Source organism: Pseudophryne corroboree, unplaced genomic scaffold, assembly GCF_028390025.1.
Source record: "Pseudophryne corroboree isolate aPseCor3 unplaced genomic scaffold, aPseCor3.hap2 scaffold_944, whole genome shotgun sequence".
Classification (NCBI taxonomy): domain Eukaryota; kingdom Metazoa; phylum Chordata; class Amphibia; order Anura; family Myobatrachidae; genus Pseudophryne; species Pseudophryne corroboree.
This window is the reverse complement of record NW_026970524.1, coordinates 51,722-63,769: the sequence shown is the minus strand read 5'-3', so window position 1 is coordinate 63,769 and position 12,048 is coordinate 51,722. Positions and strand designations below refer to the sequence as shown.

Sequence of the window (12,048 nt, the reverse complement as noted above, 5' to 3'; positions counted from 1 at the left end):
GGCATCATACGAGGCCATTCCCTTCGGCAGGTTCCATGCGAGGATCTTGCAATGGGACCTACTGGACAAGTGGTCCGGGTCACATCTACAGATTCATCAGTTGATCACCCTGTCCCCCAGGGCCAGGGTATCTCTCCTGTGGTGGCTGCAGAGTGCTCACCTTCCAGAGGGCCGCAGGTTCGGCATTCAGGACTGGATCCTGGTGACCACGAACGCGAGCCTCCGAGGTTGGGGAGCAGCCACACAGGGAAGAAATTTCCAAGGTCTTTGGTCAAGTCAGGAGACTTGTCTTCACATCAACATCCTGGAGCAAAGGGCCATATACAACGCCCTATGTCAAGCGGAGACCTTACTTCGCGACCAACCAGTTCTGATCCAGTCAGACAACGTCACCGCAGTAGTTTATGTAAACCGCCAAGGCGGCACAAGGAGCAGAGTGGCGATGGCGGAAGCCACCAGAATTCTTCGCTGGGCGGAGAATCATGTAAGCTGTCAAAGTCAGAAAAATATCACGATGCACACTGCCATATTTGCACCTCATATGTGTCCCTGCTGCGCATGCGTGCGCTCTCCCGTGCGTGCGCATACTCGCTGTTGCGGGCACCCGCAGGCGCACGGTATGCGCATTTACGGTAGAGATTGTGTGCGTCTAGCGGGCGACTCTTTCGTTACATATTTTCACCATATAATGCATTTTGTAGATTATGGTCCCTTTGATAGATTCTGAAAGTTTAGTTAATGTAGTATGTTCCTGGACAGAGAGATCCCTCATTGTTTGATACGAAGGGTCAGACAGGAGTAATACAGTGGTGTTTAGTATCCATCGGAAGAGTATTTAATTAGCAATATTCCGGTGTTGGTTTGAAGCGGATCAATCGCTCGTGCGAATAGTTATGGACATAAGAAGTTTATGAACATTTACTGTATTTGCACTTACTTATCCATGCGGCGGGAAACCCAGTTTCCCTCCCACCTGAGCTGTTGGAAATAGTCACAGCCCACCTGTATGAATCAACCTATGACCTTTTGTTATAATGCGAAGACGAATTCCTGTGTCCAATGAACAATGAGATTGTAGGGACCATTGAATTGTATTGTGTGTGGGGCATAAATAGACAGGCCGATCACATCCAGCACTCACTCTTCATCGGTTATCATTGCTGAAAATCGGGAGCTGGATGTCCAGAGGCGCATGCGATCGTTTCCTTTGTGCGTAAGTTTTCTCCGTAATCATATTGTCTTTTCTTGTTATTATGGGCCATATCTTTCTCTCTCTCTCTTCTCTTTCTCTCATTTTCTCTTAAACGTACTTGTATTGTATTTACTGTGTAGTTACCTGGTTAGTTAGTCTATGTTATATTGTAGTGTATGACTTGTATTGTATTAATTCTTTTGCAAGTATAACATTCATAATATATATATTAGGCGTTGGACCCTAAGCACGGTATTTGTGTATTTCTTATAGTGTTAAGTATTCTCAGAGCGTCGGTGACGCTCGAACAGCTTTTGAGTTAATAAGGTTATACAGTGTTGCATTTACACCCTATCTCTACACTAAGGTTTTACAGCAAATTACATTGTTTGTGGTTTAGACATAAAGGTTTAACATTGTGAGCGTCGGCGCCGCTCGTGATCTCCTCGTGGTCTCGAGCGTCCGCTACGCTGATAGCGTAGCATTACGGTAGTCGCTCACCTATAAGTGTGCCCGATACCAACAGCGTATTCTCGTGAGCGTCTGTATCGCTCGAGCAGCCCGCTCCCGATACAGCGTCCGTTACGCTATAGCGAACCATTACGTTAGTCAGCAGCCAATAGCGTGCCTGCCTGTGATCTCTTGGCCGTGAGCGAACGTGACGCTTGAGCGTCTCGACCACGGCTAAGCGAACGAAGGACACTAGAATGAAAATTTTAAAGCCTCCTATTAGTGCTTCATCTACACGTTATAGCCCTTAATTTTCCAATGCCTATCTCTTTGCAAAAGAGAGATATCGGCAAGGAAAAGCTGTATTGTACCTTTGCAGTTTTCTCCCAAACGAAGGACACTAGAATGAAAATTTTAAAGCCTCCTGTTAGTGCTTCATCTACACGTTATAGCCCTGAATTTTCCAATGCCTATCTCTTTGCAAAAGAGAGATATCGGCAAGGAAAAGCTGTATTGTACCTTTGCGTTTTTCTCCCAAACGAAAGACACTAGAATGACAATTTTAAAGCCTCCTGTTAGTGCTTCATCTACACGTTATAGCCCTGAATTTTCCAATGCCTATCTCTTTGCAAAAGAGAGATATCGGCATGGAAAAGCTGTATTGTACCTTTGCATTTTTTTCCCAAACGAAGGACACTAGAATGAAAATTTAAAAGCCTCCTGTTAGTGCTTCATCTACACGGTATAGCCCTGAATTTTCCAATGCCTAGCTCTTTGCAAAAGAGAGATATTGGCAAGGAAAAGCTGTATTGTACCTTTGCATTTTTCTCCCAAACGAAAGACACTAGAATGAAAATTTTAAAGCCTCCTGTTAGTTCTTCATCTACACGTTATAGCCCTGCATTTTCCAATGCCTATCTCTTTGCAAAAGAGAGATATCGGCAAGGAAAAGCAGCATTGTACTTTTGCATTTTTCTCCCAAACGAAAGACACTAGAATGAAAATTTTAAAGCCTCCTGTTAGTGCTTCATCTACACGTTATAGCCCTGAATTTTCCAATGCCTAGCTCTTTGCAAAAGAGAGATATTGGCAAGGAAAAGCTGTATTGTACCTTTGCATTTTTCTCCCAAACGAAGGACACTAGATTGAAAATTTTAAAGCCTCCTATTAGTGCTTCATCTACACGTTATAGCCCTGAATTTTCCAATGCCTATCTCTTTGCAAAAGAGAGATATCGGCAAGGAAAAGCTGTATTGTACCTTTGCATTTTTCTCCCAAACGAAGGACACTAGAATGAAAATTTTAAAGCCTCCTGTTATTGCTTCATCTACACATTATAGCCCTGAATTTTCCAATGCCTATCTCTTTGCAAAAGAGAGATATCGGCAAGGAAAAGCTGTATTGTACCTTTGCATTTTTCTCCCAAACGAAAGACACTAGAATGAAAATTTTAAAGCCTCCTGTTAGTGCTTCATCTACACGTTATAGCCCTGAATTTTACAATGCCTATCTCTTTGCAAAAGAGAGATATCGGCAAGGAAAAGCTGTATTGTACCTTTGCATTTTTCTCCCAAACGAAGGACACTAGAATGAAAATTTTAAAGCCTCCTGTTAGTGCTTCATCTACACGTTATAGCCCTGAATTTTCCAATGCCTATCTCTTTGCAAAAGAGAGATATCGGCAAGGAAAAGCTGTATTGTACCTTTGCATTTTTCTCCCAAACGAAAGACACTAGAATGAAAATTTTAAAGCCTCCTGTTAGTGCTTCATCTACACGTTATAGCCCTGAATTTTCCAATGCCTATCTCTTTGCAAAAGAGAGATATCGGCAAGGAAAAGCTGTATTGTACCTTTGCATTTTTCTCTCAAACGAAAGACACTAGAATGAAAATTTTAAAGCCTCCTGTTAGTGCTTCATCTACACGTTATAGCCCTGAATTTTCCAATGCCTATCTCTTTGCAAAAGAGAGATATCGGCAAGGAAAAGCTGTATTGTACCTTTGCATTTTTCTCCCAAACGAAAGACACTAGAATGAAAATTTTAAAGCCTCCTGTTAGTGCTTCATCTACACGTTATAGCCCTGAATTTTCCAATGCCTATCTCTTTGCAAAAGAGAGATATCGGCAAGGAAAAGCTGTATTGTACCTTTGCATTTTTCTCTCAAACGAAAGACACTAGAATGAAAATTTTAAAGCCTCCTGTTAGTGCTTCATCTACACGTTATAGCCCTGCATTTTCCAATGCCTATCTCTTTGCAAAAGAGAGATATCGGCAAGGAAAAGCAGCATTGTACTTTTGCATTTTGAGTCCTTTTTTTTACTGATCTTTTGTGTTTTGAATTTTACATGCTCTGTACTATGACATTGGACATCGGCCTCGGCAGACGACGTTGATGGAATTTCATCGTCTCGGCCATGACTAGTGGCAGCAGCTTCAGCACGAGGTGGAAGTGGATCTTGATCTTTCCCTATTTTTGGAACCTCAACATTTTTGTTCTCCATATTTTAATAGGCACAACTAAAAGGCACCTCAGGTAAACAATGGAGATGGATGGATACTAGTATACTTATGGATGACGAGTGACTGACGACACAGAGGTAGCTACAGCCGTGGACTACCGTACTGCGTCTGCTAGTATAGAGATGATAATTAATGATATAAAAAAAATATATATATAACTACTGTAGGTATATATTATATAATGACGGACCTGGTGGACACTGTCAGCAGACTGCTAAACTACTAGTATGATGAAGATAGAAAAAAAAAACCCACCACAGGTAGGTAGGTATACAATTATGGACGAGCACTGACGACACAGAGATAGCCACAGCCGTGGCCTACCGTACTGCGTCTGCTAGTATAGAGATGATAATTAATGATATAAAAAAAAATATATATAACTACTGTAGGTATATATAATGTAATGACGGACCTGGTGGACACTGTCAGCAGACTGCTAAACTACTAGTATGAAGAAGATAGAAAAAAAACTTCACCACAGGTAGGTATACAATTATGGACGAGTGACGACACAGAGGTAGGTACAGCCGTGGACTACCGTACTGCGTCTGCTAGTATAGATAATATACTAAATATATTACTACTGTAGGTATATAATATAATGACGGACCTGGTGGACACTGTCAGCAGACTCCTAAACTACTAGTATGAAGAAGATAGAAAAAAAAACCCACCACAGGTAGGTAGGTATACAATTATGGACGAGCACTGACGACACAGAGATAGCCACAGCCGTGGCCTACCGTACTGCGTCTGCTAGCATAGATAATATACTAAATATATTACTACTGTAGGTATATAATATAATGACGGACCTGGTGGACACTGTCAGCAGACTGCTAAACTACTAGTATGAAGAAGATAGAAAAAAAAACCCCACCACAGGTAGGTATACAATTATGGACGAGTGACGACACAGAGGTAGGTACAGCCGTGGACTACAGTACTGCGTCTGCTAGTATAGATAATATACTAAATATATTACTACTGTAGGTATATAATATAATGACGGACCTGGTGGACACTGTCAGCAGACTCCTAAACTACTAGTATGAAGAAGATAGAAAAAAAACCCCCACCACAGTTAGGTATACAATTATGGACGAGTGACGACACAGAGGTAGGTACAGCCGTGGACTACCGTACTGCGTCTGCTAGTATAGATAATATACTAAATATATTACTACTGTAGGTATATAATATAATGACGGACCTGGTGGACACTGTCAGCAGACTCCTAAACTACTAGTATGAAGAAGATAGAAAAAAAACACCCCACCACAGGTAGGTATACAATTATGGACGAGCACTGACGACACAGAGATAGCCACAGCCGTGGACTACCGTACTGCGTCTGCTAGTATAGATAATATAATAAATATATTACTACTGTAGGTATATAATATAATGATGGACCTGGTGGACACTGTCAGCAGACTCCTAAACTACTAGTATGAAGAAGATAGAAAAAAAAAAACCACCACAGGTAGGTAGGTATACAATTATGGACGAGCACTGACGACACAGAGATAGCCACAGCCGTGGACTACCGTACTGCGTCTGCTAATATAGAGATGATAAAGATGATAGAGATGAAAAAAAAATATAACACTACTGCAGGTAAATATTTATATAATATAATGTATGACCGACCTGCTGGACACTGTCAGCAGAATGCGTTTATAGAATAAAAAAAAAAAAACACCACAGGAGTGTTTAACTTTTTCAGGCAGACAATATACTGGTGGTCACACTGGCAGCAAAAGTGTGCACTGTACTCCTGCTATAACTGCTCCCCAGTCTCCCCCACAATTAAGCTGTGTGAGCAGTGAGCACTCAGCACAGTCAGATATACATAGATGATATATCATGCAGCACACTGAGGCTGAGCACATATATGGTATGTGTATCGTTTTTTTTCAGGCAGAGAACGGATTATAAATAATAAAACTGGTGGTCACTATCAGCAAAACTCTGCACTACTGAGTACTCCTGACAAGTTCAACTGCTCCCCAAATTAGTAGTAAATCAAATGTCACTCGTCTCTATCTTCTAATCTAAACGGAGAGGATGCCAGCCACGTCCTCTCCCTATCAATCTCAATGCACGTGTGAAAATGGCGGCGACGCGCGGCTCCTTATATAGAATCCGAGTCTCGTGAGAATCCGACAGCGGGATGATGACGTTCGGGCGCGCTCGGGATAACCGAGCAAGGCGGGAGGATCCGAGTCTGCTCGGACCCGTGCAAAAAAGGGTGAAGTTCGGGCGGGTTCGGATTCCGAGGAACCGAACCCGCTCATCTCTAATGGCAACCCAGCATGACGCCTCCCTTCTTGACAATGCTGTAATTGCAGTCGCACTGCAGTTCAGCGTGATCATAAAAAATGGTGTAGCCTCCTGCTGGTGCAGACTGTATGTGCGCGCAGGAAGCCGCCACCATTTTTGTGATCACAGCGGCTGAATGTGATGTAATACAGCCGCTGTGACCACGCCCCCTGTGTCTCCTCCATTGCAGACCCCATTTTGAAGCCTTGCCCCCGCACCGCTCCATCCCTGACTTGGAAATGGAGTGTTGCTGACCCCCCTCTCCCCCCCTGCCCCGATTGACAGGCAGAGGCGATCGCATTCTCTGCGGGGTGCCGCAGAAAATGCAGGCACATGCGTATGCTCTTAGCAATTTTTGCAGTTGGATCGCTTATTGTGATTGCAATCCAACCTGAATCAGGCCCTATTACCTATCACAATGCGCTGCGGGCAGTACAAAATTGGTTTAATATAGGAGAAAAACCCCCAGACCTGTGCTCCTTAACTGTACCTGGTGGCTAGTGGAGCGGCTGCCCAGTAATCAGTGTCCACGCCAGTGCGCACACGGTCCACCCCCTACGGCCACGCTCCCCTTAATCAGCGGCCTCGTGATCCGGAAGGGCGGTGTGTGTGTGACTGACCTTAGGAAGAAACCGGAGCCTCCGCTGCAGTGACCCAGCAACCAGGGCACGGGAGTATACAGCGCCGCTGGGAGTGATGAAGCTGCAGTAAAGATGTCTATTAGACCTAGCCTGCTGCAGCCCTTGTAGATTCTCATAAAACAAGTTCTTCTTTTCTTGTCAAAATTAATAGCTAAGAATAGGCTGCCTGAGGCAGGCCCCTGTTAAGTGGCCTGCTACTGAAGGCACCAACTACAAACTGAGCTCCCTGTTCATGGAAGCGGGGTTATAGAGGAGAATGCACTGAGCTTCTTGGGAACAGTCAAAAGCTTTGAGCCGGTTGGTGCCTCAGATCAAGATCCTACTCTACACCCCAATGTGAATCCTTGTGGAGTCCAGTGTACCCCACAGAAGAAATTAATGTGTCACACCCATTGGCAGCAACCTTAGAATAGCTGCTGACGGGCACAATTGAGAAAGGAAGGGGGGGGGACATTTGAATCCAACACATAGATGCAATTCAAATATGTAATTTGTACCTTCCTATTTTAAAATATAATGGATGAACCTCACCCTGTGAGAACAATCTTCATGATCAAGAGATCTCATATGCAAAATAAGTATGAGTTGGGATAGGGCTGGGGAGGGTGGCTGCTCGGGCAGCCCCTCCCCCGTCAAGTTAAGGAGATTCAACTGAGGAAGCACAAGGGAACTTTCGTCTGGGGACAACAACTGCAGGGAGACCACATCTTTTCAGATGAACATGGGAGGGCGGAAGGCTGCCTAATACTGAAGCACCATCAAATATCAAACCATATGCAACAACTAGTACAAGCATTCCTGGGGGAAGGTCTGCAGAAGACGGATTTGCATACGGTGATGTCATCCAAGCAGTGGGCCAAAGTTGGCTGGAACCCTCATCTGCATATGAAAAGAGAAAAGGGGCATGCAGGGCATGGCGGCCTTTTGCGGTGCTTGGATGACCCTTAGTTCGCATTAAACACCCCCACCCTCCTTTTGTGTGGGGCTCATGTTGGCTCTGCCCCAGCCCCTGAAGCATTCAAGCTGATTTCTTGCAGCAGCTGGGCACTGTAACAGCTCCAGAGCTGCTCTGTAAGGCAACTAAAAGGGTGTGGGCCCTGCAGCACTACCTGTAGTTCGCATTGTGCGTTTGAAGGCACAAAGTAAGCAGACAGGAGGATAAGTCAGGATAGTGCGCAAGGGCATAGAAGGGAGCGGCTCAAGAAAAGAGAAGTGGAAACAGACAGCAAACTAGGCTGGAGAGAGACCTGAGACAAAGAGATCTGAATTATACGAGAGCCGACCAGGGGAAACACAAATTATGCAGTCAAGTTTCCCACATTTGGGGAAATCGCAGGGGCAGCACACCCAGAGTGCAATGGGTGAGCCTTGCCCTGGGAGAAGCACCTTCATGATCATAGTATCTCACCTGGCAGGTAAGTAGGAGTTGGGCTAGAGCTGGGGAGGGTCGCTGCTCGGGTACCCCCCTGTAAAGTGAAGGAGATCCAACTGAGGCAGCACAAGGGAACTCTCGAAAGAAGAACAAGGCTAGAGGAAAATCTGAGACAAAGAAATCTGACTTTTACCAGAGCTGACCAGAGGAAAGCACAAACACAGTCCCCCACTACCAAAAATAATGCAGTCAAGTTTCCCACATTTGGGGAAATCACAGGGGTCAGCATACCCAAAATGCAATGAATGAACCTCACCCTGGGAGAACAATCTTCATGACCATGGTATCTCCTATGCAAAATAAGTATGATTTGGAATAGGGCTGGGGAGGGCCGCTGCTCAGGCACATCTCTGTCAAGTAAAGGAGATTCAACTGAGGCAGCACAAGGGAACTCTCATCTGGGGACAACAACTGCAGGGAGAACACATATTTTCAGATGAACATGGGAGGGCAGAAGGCTGCCTAATACTGAAGCACCCCCAAACAACAAACCAAATGCAACAACTAGTGCAAGCATTCCTGGGGGAAGTTCTGCAGAAGACGGATTTGCATACGGTGATGTCATCCAAGCAGTGGGTCAAAGTTGGCTTCAACCCTCATCTGCATATGAAAAGAGAAAAGGGGCGTGCAGGGCTTGGCGGCCTTTTGCGGTGCTTGTATGACCCCTAGTTCGCATTAAACTCCTCCACCCTCCTTTGGTGTGGGGCTCATGTTGGCCATGCCCCATCCCCTGAAGCATTCAAGCTGATTTCTTGCAGCAGCTGGGCACTGTAACAGCTCCAGAGCTGCTCTGTAAGGCAAGTAAAAGGGTGTGGGCCCTGCAGCACTACCTGTAGTTTGCATTGTGCATTGGAAGGCACAAAGTAAGCAGACGGGAGGAGAAGTCAGGATAGTGCACAAGGGTATAGAAGGGAGCGGCTAAAGAAAAGAGAAGTGGAAACAGACAGCAAACTAGGCTGGAGAGAGACCTGAGACAAAGAGATCTGAATTATACGAGAGCCGACCAGGGGAAACACAAATTATGCAGTCAAGTTTCCCACATTTGGGGAAATCGCAGGGGCAGCACACCCAGAGTGCAATGGGTGAGCCTTGCCCTGGGAGAAGCACCTTCATGATCATAGTATCTCACCTGGCAGGTAAGTAGGAGTTGGGCTAGAGCTGGGGAGGGTCGCTGCTCGGGCACCCCCCTGTCAAGTGAAGGAGATCCAACTGAGGCAGCACAAGGGAACTCTCGAAAGAAGAACAAGGCTAGAGGAAGATCTGAAACAAAGAAATCTGACTTTTACCAGAGCTGACCAGAGGAAAACACAAACACAGTCCCCCACTACCACAAATAAAGCAGTCGAGTTTCCCACATTTGGGGAAATCACAGGGGTCAGCATACCCAGAATGCAATGAATGAACCTCACCCTGGGAGAATAATCTTCATGACCATGGTATCTCCTATGCAAAATAAGTATGATTTGGGATAGAGCTGAGGAGGGCCGCTGCTCAGGCACATCTCTGTCAAGTAAAGGAGATTCAACTGAGGCAGCACAAGGGAACTCTCATCTGGGGATAACAACTGCAGGGAGAACACATATTTTCAGATGAACATGGAGGGCAGAAGGCTGCCTAATACTGAAGCACCCCCAAACAACAAACCAAATGCAACAACTAGTGCAAGCATTCCTGGGGGAAGGCCTGCCGCAGATGGATTTGCATATGGTGATGTCATCCAAGCAGTGGGTCAAAGTTGGCTTCAACCCTCGTCTGCATATGAAAAGAGAAAAGGGGCGTGCAGGGCATGGTGGCCTTTTGCGGCGCTTGGCTGACCCCTAGTTTGCATTAAACACCTCCACCCTCCTTCGGTGTGGGGCTCATGTTGGCTATGCCCCAGCCCCTGAAGCATTCAAGCTGATTTCTTGCAGCAGCTGGGCACTGTAACAGCTCCAGAGCTGCTCTGTAAGGCAAGTAAAAGGGTGTGGGCCCTGCAGCACTACCTGTAGTTTGCATTGTGCATTGGAAGGCACAAAGTAAGCAGACGGGAGGAGAAGTCAGGATAGTACACAAGGGTATAGATGGGAGGGGCTCAAGAAAAAAGAAGTGGAAACAGACAGCAAACTAGGCTGGAGAGAGACCTGAGACAAAGAGATCTAAATTATACGAGAGCCGACCAGGGGAAACACAAATTATGCAGTCAAGTTTCCCACATTTCGGGAAATCGCAGGGGCAGCACACCCAGAGTGCAATGGTGGGCCTTGCCCTGGGAGAAGCACCTTCATGATCATAGTATCTCACCTGGCAGGTAAGTAGGAGTTGGGCTAGAGCTGGGGAGGGTCGCTGCTCGGGCACCCCCCTGTCAAGTGAAGGAGATCCAACTGAGGCAGCACAAGGGAACTCTCGAAAGAAGAACAAGGCTAGAGGAAGATCTGAAACAAAGAAATCTGACTTTTACCAGAGCTGACCAGAGGAAAACACAAACACAGTCCCCCACTACCACAAATAAAGCAGTCGAGTTTCCCACATTTGGGGAAATCACAGGGGTCAGCATACCCAGAATGCAATGAATGAACCTCACCCTGGGAGAATAATCTTCATGACCATGGTATCTCCTATGCAAAATAAGTATGATTTGGGATAGAGCTGGGGAGGGCCGCTGCTCAGGCACATCTCTGTCAAGTAAAGGAGATTCAACTGAGGCAGCACAAGGGAACTCTCATCTGGGGATAACAACTGCAGGGAGAACACATATTTTCAGATGAACATGGAGGGCAGAAGGCTGCCTAATACTGAAGCACCCCCAAACAACAAACCAAATGCAACAACTAGTGCAAGCATTCCTGGGGGAAGGCCTGCCGCAGATGGATTTGCATATGGTGATGTCATCCAAGCAGTGGGTCAAAGTTGGCTTCAACCCTCGTCTGCATATGAAAAGAGAAAAGGGGCGTGCAGGGCATGGTGGCCTTTTGCGGCGCTTGGCTGACCCCTAGTTTGCATTAAACACCTCCACCCTCCTTCGGTGTGGGGCTCATGTTGGCTATGCCCCAGCCCCTGAAGCATTCAAGCTGATTTCTTGCAGCAGCTGGGCACTGTAACAGCTCCAGAGCTGCTCTGTAAGGCAAGTAAAAGGGTGTGGGCCCTGCAGCACTACCTGTAGTTTGCATTGTGCATTGGAAGGCACAAAGTAAGCAGACGGGAGGAGAAGTCAGGATAGTGCACAAGGGTATAGATGGGAGGGGCTCAAGAAAAAAGAAGTGGAAACAGACAGCAAACTAGGCTGGAGAGAGACCTGAGACAAAGAGATCTAAATTATACGAGAGCCGACCAGGGGAAACACAAATTATGCAGTCAAGTTTCCCACATTTCGGGAAATCGCAGGGGCAGCACACCCAGAGTGCAATGGTGGGCCTTGCCCTGGGAGAAGCACCTTCATGATCATAGTATCTCACCTGGCAGGTAAGTAGGAGTTGGGCTAGAGCTGGGGAGGGTCGCTGCTCGGGC

At 46.0% G+C, this 12,048-nt stretch overlaps 5 non-coding genes and 2 pseudogenes across 5 annotated transcripts; all 7 read right to left on the bottom strand.

The window, feature by feature from the left end:
• Positions 1-8,393: 8,393 nt before the first annotated feature.
• LOC135047948 (U1 spliceosomal RNA) lies at positions 8,394-8,556 on the bottom strand. Its single transcript, XR_010239912.1, has one exon. It is a non-coding gene; the product is annotated as a U1 spliceosomal RNA (small nuclear RNA).
• Positions 8,557-8,708: 152 nt separating this feature from the next.
• On the bottom strand, positions 8,709-8,872 carry LOC135048008 (U1 spliceosomal RNA). Its single transcript, XR_010239962.1, has one exon. It is a non-coding gene; the product is annotated as a U1 spliceosomal RNA (small nuclear RNA).
• Positions 8,873-9,546: 674 nt separating this feature from the next.
• Positions 9,547-9,709, bottom strand: LOC135047947 (U1 spliceosomal RNA). The gene has a single exon (XR_010239911.1). It is a non-coding gene; the product is annotated as a U1 spliceosomal RNA (small nuclear RNA).
• Positions 9,710-9,861: 152 nt separating this feature from the next.
• LOC135048027 (U1 spliceosomal RNA) lies at positions 9,862-10,025 on the bottom strand. The gene has a single exon (XR_010239981.1). It is a non-coding gene; the product is annotated as a U1 spliceosomal RNA (small nuclear RNA).
• Positions 10,026-10,719: 694 nt separating this feature from the next.
• Positions 10,720-10,860, bottom strand: LOC135047982 (U1 spliceosomal RNA; annotated as a pseudogene).
• A 152-nt stretch (positions 10,861-11,012) lies between these two features.
• Positions 11,013-11,176, bottom strand: LOC135048026 (U1 spliceosomal RNA). The gene has a single exon (XR_010239980.1). It is a non-coding gene; the product is annotated as a U1 spliceosomal RNA (small nuclear RNA).
• A 694-nt stretch (positions 11,177-11,870) lies between these two features.
• LOC135047981 (U1 spliceosomal RNA) lies at positions 11,871-12,011 on the bottom strand (annotated as a pseudogene).
• Between the last annotated feature and the right edge of the window lie 37 nt (positions 12,012-12,048).